The following is a 12,500-nucleotide window of genomic DNA, read 5'->3' on the forward strand; positions in this document are numbered from 1 at the left end:
AAAGAGTGGGAAACACCCCCCCCCCCCCCTTACTAAGAGTAACAACAAGCAACCGTATAAACTCGAAGGCGAAGAAATCATGCAAAACCTTTGGTCAATCGAACGGCCCTCCAGCTTGTCTTCTATTTGCTTTTCTCTCGTTGTTTGCTCTTGCTTTGCTCCTCTCCACTTTCCAGTAGTCGTTCCAAAAAGAAGAAGAAGAAGAAGACGGAGAATCAAATAAAAGCGAGGCCGTTGCTGTGTGCAATTAAAGACTCAAAATACAGACTGTTTTCAGGAAAACTGCAAATAGGAAATGCATTTCAACTCACAATGGTCGAAGCTTTTCTCTACCTTCTCCCGTTTGTCCAGTTTCGTTTCGTAATGAATCTGAATGATGCTGTTGCTTGTCACTAATAGGAGGAAATACACATATGTAAGCACACGCACATATATAAATATATATATGTATATATATATATATATATAAACAAATATATATATATATATATATATATATATATATATATATATATATATATACTGTACATATATTTATTATCATCATCATCAGCTGTGACTAGCCCACTGCAAGAAAAATGCTTCAGACATGTCCTTCCATTCGCGTCCATTTATGGTCTTTGTATACCAGTTTATACCGGCAAATCTTCTTAGCTCGTCAATCATTCTTCTTCTCTTCCTTCCCGTGCTTCATTTGCAATATCTAGGGATCTATTATTTGTCATTTTCATCATATATCTTTTTTTTTTTTTTTTTTTTTTTTCATGTTAAAATATCCTCTATTTTAGTTTGCTCCCGTATCAATGCTGCTCTTTAGCTGTCTATTAGCGTTATTCCCATCATAAATATATACATATACACACATATATATACATATATAGGTATGTATTATCATATATATATATATATATATATACATATATATATATATATATATATACATGTGTGTATGTGTGCATGTATGTGTGGCCGTTTGTGTATGTATATTTTAATATTGACAATATAATATAAAGGAAGAGAGAGAGAGAGAGAGAGAGAGAGAGAGAGAGAGAGAGAGAGAGAGAGAGAGAGAGATTGTGTCATAGATAGAGATAATAAAACCTTGCCAAGAGAATCCTCGCCACCATCCGGTTTTCGTGCTCGTCTTTTTGACAGTTCCAATTTACCTAATTAAGTATTGTGTCTGCGACATTTCTTCTTGCAAATAAACCAATTTAACTCTAGACTTTGGAAAAATATTAGAATTTGAAAATTATTTTGCGTTCTGAACGAGTCTGTGGATCCATGATGTAGTACATAAATGAATAGGAAATTATAAACCATTCGAAGTGAAGATGTAATATTAGTTTTAACAATCTATAAAAAACAGAAATAAAGTAAGTAATGAAATCAACATCATTCCTATCACTACAAGACAAAAAATAGTTGTAATATCTATTCATGACAACAGCTTCCGTTTAGAAAAAAAAAAAAAAAAAAAACATTGTCCTGAATAAACATGTTACATGACATGTAGAAGTATCTAGTGCAAGTTACATTAATACATTGCTCACGCTTTTGGTTTCCGGCGAATTCACAAGAAAACATAGAATGAAAAAACAATTACGGTGAAAAGCAAGAAGAGGGGAATAAGAAAAAATGAACTGGGGAAAATTACCATTGATTTTTTTCCCTTTAAATGAAGCGGACGGGACACTGGAAAAAGTCCTCAGTGAAAAGGGAAGAAAGGGTCATCCAAATCTCAGCGTGATAGATAAACACTAAAAAAATAGTTGGTCTTTGAGTATCATCATAATTTATTAAAATTTCTTTATGTAGAGAATCGATTTTCATAATGTTACCTATCATGAAACATTTGATCCTGCAACTAAAGTACAACTATATATGCAGGTGGTCGTTGTTTTTAGAAAAGCCGGGGGAATATTGACCTGTAGAATCCATATTTTTAAGTTATCTTCCATCACGTTCTCCAATGCTTATCTTGAATATATATATATATATATATATATATATATATATATATATATATATATATATATATATATATATACATATATATATATATATATATATAGAGAGAGAGAGAGAGAGAGAGAGAGAGAGAGAGAGAGAGAGAGAGAGAGAGAGAGAGAGAGAGAGAGAGAGTTATAAGGATCTTGTATATCTTGAGGACTTTTTAATCCATCCGCAGAGACTACATTTGCTCTTTGGTAGAACGATTTAGTTTAAGCATTTAGAGTTCTTATGATCTTGTTTAACTTATGCTCTAACTCATTTACCGTGTTACTGTTTACTACATCCGCTGGAAGTCTATTTCAAGTATTTGCTATTTTGTATGTAAAGAAATTGCCACATTGAGTGGTGTTGTGCCCTTTCAGTTCCAGTTTGCATCCGTTACTTCTGGACTGATTTGTGCTAAGCGTAAATAAATCGTTATAATCTACATTTGTTATTCCTTTAAGAATTTTGAATACTTCTCTTAACTGTCCCCTTAGTCGTCGAGTTTGTAGATCAAATAAGTTCAAACGTTCCATACTCCGTCTAAATCCGAATTACCTTAGAGTTGGAACTAGTTTGATGACCCTAGTTTGTACTGCTTACAGCCTATATCCTTCTGAATACTTGGAGCCCAGAATTGGACAGCTGTACAGCTGTAGTACAGTGTATTTGTTTCTGTATTTGAATTGTCTCTTTGTGTAGCCAATTAGGTTCTGTTCTTTCTTTTCAGCTTTAATGCTCTGTTTGCTGAACATAAAATCCTTGCTGATAATAATACTGAGATCTTATTCTTGATCCACACTTTCTATTTCATTACCCACCAGTGAGTAATTTGACTGTGGGTTACTATAGCCTACGTGCATGACTGCATTTCCCACAGATGAAAGGCATTTGCCATCTTCGGGACCATTCTCCTACCTTTACTAGATCCTCTCTTAAGGCATCCACGTTTTCGGGGTTCGCAGCATTAATGTATAATTTAGTATCATCGGCAGAGAGAGAGAGAGAGAGAGAGAGAGAGAGAGAGAGAGAGAGAGAGAGAGAGAGAAAATATAACTTTATATGACAATTGTGATCAACGGAAAAACAAAAAGGCAATGAAAGAAAAAATAACAATTCATGAAAGATTGTATCATTTTCCCTTATGATTACAGGTATTTACATCACTTCCAAAGTAAAAGACAAACCTTTGAAAAGTCTGCTCCCAACGAAACGCAACCTTGCTATCAATGTCAACGCAGATCAGGATAGAACTGCTGCTGTATTCCAGGCTCTATTAACCTTCCACTCAAAGCTTACAATATGAACATCTGGCCTGACGAACATCCACGATCAGTTTTATTCTCATTTACTTATTCATCCCGTTTATTTCTTTCGTTCCTGAGATAGATTGTACTTCTGTTTTGTCTTATTATGTATTGATAATTGCTGTAGTAGCTAAATATATATGTTGTTGTTTTTGCCGGTTAGTTTCCTTTCAAGTTGCTGCACGTCTGTAATTATACTAATTGCTTATAAATAACAACGCGGTCGGCCCATATTTTGAAAACAATTCTTTCAACCGGGAAGATGTCTATTAAATGATAAGGCGTTTATAGTTGTTTATAGTTATTATATACCAACCTGCAATATCACATGTGAATAAGACAATCATTTATTGTATTTATTTGTTTACTTGGCACGGTCGTTAATCACTCTCCGCTCACTTTGCTTTTAGGTCGAAACAAGGTGGAGGAAAAAGAGAGAAAACGAAAAAATAAATGGCAAGAAAAGAAGCAGCACAAAAATACATCAACAGCGCCAGAAAACGATGGGTCGTTAACCTGATGCTTAGCTTTCCTATTTCCTCATGGATTGAGGTCGGCTTTTCCCTAATAAGACAGGAAAATAAGAGGAAAAACAAGGACGTGAACGAGCGAGTATGAAAATACTTCAAGAGTCTTCGCAAATGGACTGACAACAAGAACTGAGAAATCATTGATGAGGAGTTGAAAACAGACGATCGTGTTTTCCTTCAGTATTTTATTTTTCTTTTCTTTTGAAGAGAGAAGAGAAGTTAAAGGAAGTCTTTGACTTTCGCTTATCAAAGGAGAACAATTCAAGACCGAACTTCATCGTTGGGTTGTTTGCGTCGTTTAAAAGTCACGACAAAAGATGATGAAGAACAAGAAGGAAGGTTGAATCACTTAAGATGAACAATAAAAAGGAAGATGCATATAAACAACCGAGAGAGAGAGAGAGAGAGAGAGAGAGAGAGAGAGAGAGAGAGAGAGAGAGAGATGGATCATTTTTATTTGGTTCCAGGAATTTGTGCCAAAGGGACTAGCAATGGGCCCATGGAGGCCATAAGTGATATAGGGGGAAAGTCGTTGAACTTAACCATGAGTTTCTATGCTGGGAGTGAAGTGTACGATTGAGTAAGTAGGTTGGAGAGTTACTGGTGTGGTGAAAAAGTGGGGCTGAGACAAGGGTATGTTGGGTCTTCATGACTGTTGAACATATTTGAGATGCTTCTTCTTCTTCTTCGTCTACATCTTTTCCCACTTCTATGTGGGGTCGATGTTTCTGGTCAGCTTTCTCCATCTACCTCTGTAACACACCTCATTACCGGTTAATCCCTTAGATCGAAGGTCATCCTTGATACAGTCCATCCACCTTCGCTTTGGTCTCCCTCTCCTTCTCGTTCCCTGTCCCTCCATTTCCATCACTCTCCTCCCAATATACTGTTCATCTCTTCTCATGACATGCCCATACCACCTCAGTCTACTTTCTTGGATCTTATCTAATAGTTTTCTTACTCCTTTGGTACCCCTAATTACCTCATTCCGTATCTTATCTCTTCTTGTCACCCCACACATCTATCTCAACATTCTCATCTCTGCCACATCCATCTTCTTCTCTTCTGTCTTCTTTATTGCCCACGTCTCCGATCCATACATCATTGCCGGTCTCACAACTGTCCTGAGTACTTTACCTTTCAACTTAACCCTTATTTTCCTGTAACATAGTACTCCACGCACTTTTTTCCAATTCTTCCATCCTGCTTGTATTCTGGGGTTTATTTCTGTCCCCAGATCACCATCCTCTGCAACTGTTGATCCTAAATATTTGAAATTTTCAATGCAAAGTTGTGATAGAACAGGAGTTGTGAAGGGGATGTCGAATTTTTTATACCAGTCTTCATATTAATGATTTCTTGACATGGAGTCAAAAGAACATTGCTATCAGGAGCAAATCCCAACCCAAAATTGTCATTCTCCATTTAGTGTGTAAGAGACTCCAAAGGACTGATTGAGACCATTTCTAGCCTTGTCACTGGATTAAAGGTTTAAAGGCCGCTTATGAATGGCAGAGGCAAGGGACAGTGACATTACCATATCAAGCAGGACAATGCCCTAGAGACTGACTATTTATACATATGATCAGTACCCAAGCCCCCTTTCCATCCCAGCTAGGACCAAGGAGTCACATGAATAAATGTTATTTTTCCCAGAGGTTTTATTTAGAGTTGCTGTCGGGGTCAATGCTCCACACAAAATGGCTGTCATTATCCATTTAGTGTGTAGGAGACTCCAAAGGACAAATTGAGACCAAATCCACCCAAAGTTACTGTAATTCTCCGTTCAGTAGTCAGGAGACTTCTGTGCACCATTGTAAAATAATTTTAGCCTTGCCGAGTTCATATGAATAAATTTAATTTTTGACCCCACTACTATGAAGTATTTGGGGGTCATAACCCCGGTTCTGCCCCGGCAGCAATACAGAAATACATTACATGAGAGTCAAATATGATAATATTGAACCATTTGCCGCCTTCCACATGAATAAATGCTCTGGGTTCCCGGTCTAAAATGTCACATGATGCAATACTGCACTGATAGCGTGGTTGAATGGATGATCAGTATTGTTAAGGAATGGCTGGATGAGGGAACAATTCCGAACGAAATGGTTAGAGGAATAATTGCTTCATTGCATGAGGATAAATATTATAGACATGACTAGAAATCAAAGCAGTTTAACTTTACTCAATGATCCAAGGAAGGAGTAGGGTAGAATTATTATTGTTAGTAGACTAAAACATATCAATATTAACAGAAAATTAGCAGAAGAGGATGGCATGTTGATCAAGTTCTTGTCATGAATTTATTTTACAAAACGTTTAAAAATAAAGTTAAAAGCCGTGATTGACATACATTAGAATTGATAGAGAAGCAACACAAGGTAAGTGTTAGAATATGTAAGCGGGAGAATGATAATCATGGAATGAAAGAGGTCCTGAGATAGTGGTGGATTGTGTAACCATGGGCACTAATCGTCTTTGTTAATACCGTGGAGTAATGCAAGACGTCAGAGGAAGGACAGCAAGTTATGGATAAGAAAATAAATGGTTGATGTTTGTATAAGATATAGTATATCGCTGAATTTGGATAGTGAAGAGAAACTGCAGAAACTAAGCGAAGAGTTTGAAAGTATTTGTCAGAGTAACACGTTGATTGTGATTATTAGCAGAAAAGAAGGTATGAAGGAAAATGGAAAGGAGTAAAGAGAATGGAAAGCAGTAAGATGGGAAAAATTAATATTAGTTCGAATAATGGAAGAATGGAAGTACTTGACTTATAGAGGATATGGAGAGCAGAGATGATACCTGATGGTAGAATGATAAAAGAGGTCTTTCACAGATCACATGAACCAAGAAAATTGGCTGTTTGTGGAAAATATTTGGATGAGGAAGTTTGTAAAAATGATGATGATAATACTGATAATAATAAGATAAAGAAAATAACAAACATCCTACAGAGATTAGATAATTCTAAAGAGCCAAAAATGAATAACATAATCAAATTCGCACATAAGGTATAACGCGGGGTTGAAGGACTTAGTGGTATCCAATAATACGATTATTACTAAGGAAAAATAAAAAATTCAAAAAAATTTTCGAGTGAAACATATCAGCAATTTTTCCCCCATTGTTTTTCACTAACCCAATTTTACCTTGGATTTCCAAAGGATTGAAAAAGAAATCTATGAGCTCTGTAAAAATTCTCTAAATCAAAATTAAGATCCCTATCTCAAAAAAAAAAAAAAAAAAAAAAAAAAAAAAAAAAAAAAAAACCACGACTTCCAGAAATAAAAGTTTGTCAAAGGGAAAACTATAACAAATTTCTTTTTGAAGCGTCCTATGTTAAAGAATAAAACCCCATGATATATTTCTGTATTATTTTGATTTTATCCAACGAAACGAAAACAGCAACATTTAAACGGTGTAATTCCGTAGCCTGGAATAGAATGCAAAAGCCTCCCCAAGGTATCAGCAAAAATGTAATACAGAAAAAAAAAAATAATTTCTCTTGCTGTTTTGACTTATAAAAATATATTTGACGATGAACACAAAGACACACAACATAAATATACGAATATCAATATATACGACTTATTTTTTCCATCATGAAGCTCTTTCGACTAAATATGGGTGGCAAGAGATATTAAACACTCAAGTCACTGCCCCAGTCCTTATATAAGAAAATTGTTTAGGAACAACCCTACGCATTACTATGGTTAAGTAAAATTAATATGTATTATACAGTTCATTTTCCATAACGCTTTGATGACACCTTTGGAGTTGTCTTTATAATTCATTTTACAAAGGCACATTGAATACAATCTGGAAGCCTATTAATATATCTATTAAGCAAAAGCTAAATAAACAAATTGACAAAAACTATCTCAGACTTCTCTTGTTATTATTCATTCAGTTAGTTATCATCTTTTTTTATTTGATATCACAGCCAATTTAATTTAATATTCTAATTTCAAAGTCAGAAATTATAACTACAACTCTTCCCCCTCACCCCAAAAATTCAACACAGAGTAATGCATAGTTAAATGAATACAAGATATATTGGAAAAATCAACCATGTTTTGCTAACATATTGCTTATATAAAACTTTTAACCTTTTTCCAAGAGAAATTTAATGTTACCATGTTTCTGATTTTTTTATTTTGATATCTCCATCGATACTTTATCATTTTCTGATTCTGTATTACAGATTCAGCTTGAGCTGATGAAAATGAAATCAATTCAGAATTTCCCATTCACAATACCCCAGAGAGAGAGAGAGAGAGAGAGAGAGAGAGAGAGAGAGAGAGAGAGAGAGAGAGAGAGAATTCGTTGTAACGAGTCAAATTGTTAAAATGAAATAATCCCTTCCTAATTTATTAAAATGAATCTCCCTTAGGTGTAAGATAATTACCTTCATCTCTTTCCTTTGAGATTAGTCGTTATGACAAGAACAGCAAAAATATAAATAAGTTTTCCGGAAGGTTACGTTTAGTTAAATATCTTTACGTCGTGAACGATGGTGTTTGTTATGAAGAAACAAGTGTGTAATGAAATGCTTTTTCAAACAAGTTACCAAGCTGAAATTTCCTTCTCGTAAAAACATGATTTTGTTCCCCATGTATTAAATACTTCCAGGATTAACTACCTGTCACCAACAACAATGCTATCAAACACCAGAACTGATATATGAAAAAAAAACATAATGACGTTATTTAAATTTCATCATAATTCAATCATATAATCCCTATAAACCATCTCTCTCTCTCTCTCTCTCTCTCTCTCTCTCTCTCTCTCTCTCTCTCTCTCTCTCTCTCTCGCCTAAATTAAGAACTTTTCGACACACCTCAAAGTATTACTTGGAAACAAGTGCAAGTAGGGAATCAGAAAAATAGAATTTTTCGTGAATTAGTAAATTGGAAACAATGATTTTTGCAATTCAATTTCCACGCTCTCTTAAGGCATCGTTTTGAATAAGAAAATTAATCGACCTGAAAGGCAAAACAGAAGGATTATTTTCACAGAAGATTTCGGTTCGACATCGCGATCACGATTAAAGCAAACACCAAGCGAGAACTTTATCCTGCTCGCTTTGTGTGCATCCAGTGTGCTTTGTTTAAAGCTGTAAAAGAATCTTTCTTTTCGCTTTCGTAAGAGGAAAAGTTCACCCCAAAAATATAGAGAAAAAAAAATTCTTGGTTTTATTCATTGTTGTTAGGTCCGAGTTCTTATTTAGTTTTGGTCTTTATTTTCTTTGATACATCGCCTCAAAAACCTGACTGCTTATTCAGGTCTTTCTTCTAATCGTCATTTGCTCCTCCTCTTTCTTCACACTTGTGGGTATTTATTGTTTAAATCTTTTAGGCTTGTACTCTACTGTACTAGACTTTACACCTGTTATATTAACTATTTATGCCTAATTATTATAAAAATAAGATTCGGTTAAACAATGCAATGGAAAATAAATTATCATTATTCATAATACAACTATTATTATTAATAAGGCACTGATATTTCTACTCTACATTTGAGATGACGAATAAACTTGCGTATATTATCATTAATTGGCATGCTTGGTTAATTGTACGAGAGCAAATGGACTCATTACTGGAATTGAACCTAATTATTTTAATTAAATTACTAACTATCCAGCTGAGGATTGTAATGCAATTAGCGTTTTCATTTAAAAGATATGAACGTATTATATACTCCAGGTTACAGTGGCATTTCAATATTACCCTGCTCTGATGATTGATTGATTGATTGATTTGAGGTTTTCTGGCATCCTGACATCTAAGGTCATTGACGCCGACCTTCTCTGATGAAGCATCCTACAATTTGATGCTATATCATCACCATCGATTGTAAAAAATTTGCTCATCCCCAATCAGTGTTTTTCCACGGTTGGATAAATATAATTCAAGTTTATCTTCACAATACAGATTCTTTTTCACGACAACTGCAAACAGAAAATCTATGTCAAATCGGAGTGGTCAAAGCTTCTCTCTCATTTTCTGGTTTTTTTTTAGTTTAGTTTCGTAACGAATTTTTTAATGATGCAGTTGCTCAGACCCATATATATATATATATATATATATATATATATATATATATATATATATATATATATATATATATATATATATACATATATATATATATATATTATATATATATTTATATATATATATATATATATATATATTTTTATATATATGAATACATATGTATTATATATATATATATATATTTATATATATTATTATTATTATTATTATTATTATTATTATTATTATTAGCCAAACTACAACGCTAGCTGGAAATCCTAGATGCTATAAGCACAAGGGCTCCAACAGGGAAGAATAACCCAGTGAGGAGAGGAAATAAGGAAATAAATAAATGATGAGAGCAAATTAACAATAAATCATTCTAAAAACAGTAACAACGTCGAAAGAGATATGTCATATATAAATTAAAAAAGACTTATGTCAGCCTGTTCAGCATAAAAACATTTGCTGCAATTTTGAACTTCTGAAATTCTACTGATTCAACTACCCGATTAGGAAGATCATTCCACAACTTGGTCTCGCAAAGCTTGAATAAAACTTCTAGAATACTGTGTAGTATTGAGCCTCATGATGGAAAAGGCCTGGCTATTAGAATTAACTGTCTGCCTAGTATTACGAACAGGATGGAATTGGCCAGGAAGATCTGAATGTAAAGGATGGTCAGAATTATGAAAAATCTTATGCAATGAACTAACTGAATGACGGTGCCAGAGATTAATATCTAGATCAGGAATAAGAAATTTAATAGACTAAGTTTTTGTCCAACATCTTAAGATGTGAATCAGCAGCTGAAGACAAGACAGGAGAACAATACTCAAAACAAGGTAGAATGAAAGAATTGATACACTTCTTCAGAATAGATTGTTCACCGAAAATCTTAAAGGATTTTCTCAATAAGCCAATTTTTTGGAGCAATTGAAGAAGACACAGGCCTAATTTGTTTCTCAAAAGTAAATTTGCTGTCGAGAATCACATCTAAAATTTTAAAAGAGTCATAAGTTACAGAAACATTATCAATACTGAGATCCGGATGTTGAGGAGCCACTTTCCTTGACCAACTTACACTCATACTTTGAATTTTTTTAGGATTCAACTTCATACCCCATAATTTGCACAATGCACTAATTTTAGCTAGGTCTCCATTAAGGGATTCAGCAACCCCAGATCTACATTCAGGGGATGGAATTGATGCAAAGAGAGTAGCATCACCTGCATATCCAACAAGCTTGTTTTCAAGGCCAAACCACATGTCCTATGTATATAGTATGAAAAGTCGGGCCAAAAACACTACCCTGTGGAACACCAGATATCACATTCCTATACTCAATATGGTGCCCATCAACAACAACTCTTTGAGATCTATTGCTTAAAAAATCAATAATGATGCTAAGAAACAACCCACTCACTCCCAACTGTTTGAGTTTGAAAACAAGGCCCCCATGATTAACACGGTCAAAGGCAGCACTAAAATCAAGGCCAAGCATACGAACTTCCTGACCACAATCAAGGGATTTGTGTACAGCATTGGAGATTGTAAGAAGGGCATCACATGCTCCAAGGCCTTTACGAAAACCAAATTGCAAACTAGGGAATAGATGATTACCTTCAACAAACATATTAAGACGTTTTGCCAAAAGACGTTAAAAAACTTTAGATAATATGGGAGTTATGGAAATTAGGCGGTAATCAGTAGGACTTGAGCTACCACAAACACATTCCCATAGATGAGTAACATTACCAATTCTCACCCAAGTGCTAAAAGCTCCTCTTCTTGTTAATTTGCGCAAAATAACAGATAACTTTGGAGCTAAGAAATCTGCAGTCTTTATAACAAAACAAAGGAAAAATACCATTTAGGTCTACACCTCCATAAGCATCAAGGTCCATCCACGGAGCTTTAATTTCACGTGATCGAAAAGCTAAACTAGTTAGTTTAGCCTCAGGAAAACAGGAATGAGGAAGTTCAAGTTTTTCATTACTCTGATTACTGTCAAAAACATCAGCCAAAAGGGTTTCCTTTTCCTTTGGACCGTGAGTGACTCAACCATCTGGTTTAAGTAAAGGAGGAACTGTTGCATCTACACCAAAGAGTGCAGATTTAAGGGTAGACCCCCATTTATGTTTCTGAGTTGTACCAGAAAAGATTTCTTTTGTGGTTAAATAAACTCGCTGAGAAAAAGCTCTAAGCTGAGTATAGTTATTCAAGGTCAAATTTGATCTGTTACCCTTCGAAAGCTGATAGGCCTCCTACATCTCCAAATAAGCAAATCTAAAATCATCATTGAACCACGGTTTGTCCTTCACTCGGTACCTTAGCACACTAAAAGGGGTACACCTATCAATTATGTTGAGTAGATTCTCATTCAAAGGGACAACATGATCAACACTACTATATAATTGTGACCAATTCAAGCACAGAAGATCATGCAAAATCCCATTCCAGTCTGCTTGAGATTTCATATAAATTTCACAAGAGTTTGATACATCAGGGACAGGCTGCTTAGTCTTCACGACTAATGAAATAAAGGCATGATCAGATGTCCCGACTGGAGAACCATCCTCACTTGTTATAACACCCGGGGAGTCAGTGTATACGA

Source organism: Palaemon carinicauda, chromosome 13 (genome assembly GCF_036898095.1).
Source record: "Palaemon carinicauda isolate YSFRI2023 chromosome 13, ASM3689809v2, whole genome shotgun sequence".
Classification (NCBI taxonomy): domain Eukaryota; kingdom Metazoa; phylum Arthropoda; class Malacostraca; order Decapoda; family Palaemonidae; genus Palaemon; species Palaemon carinicauda.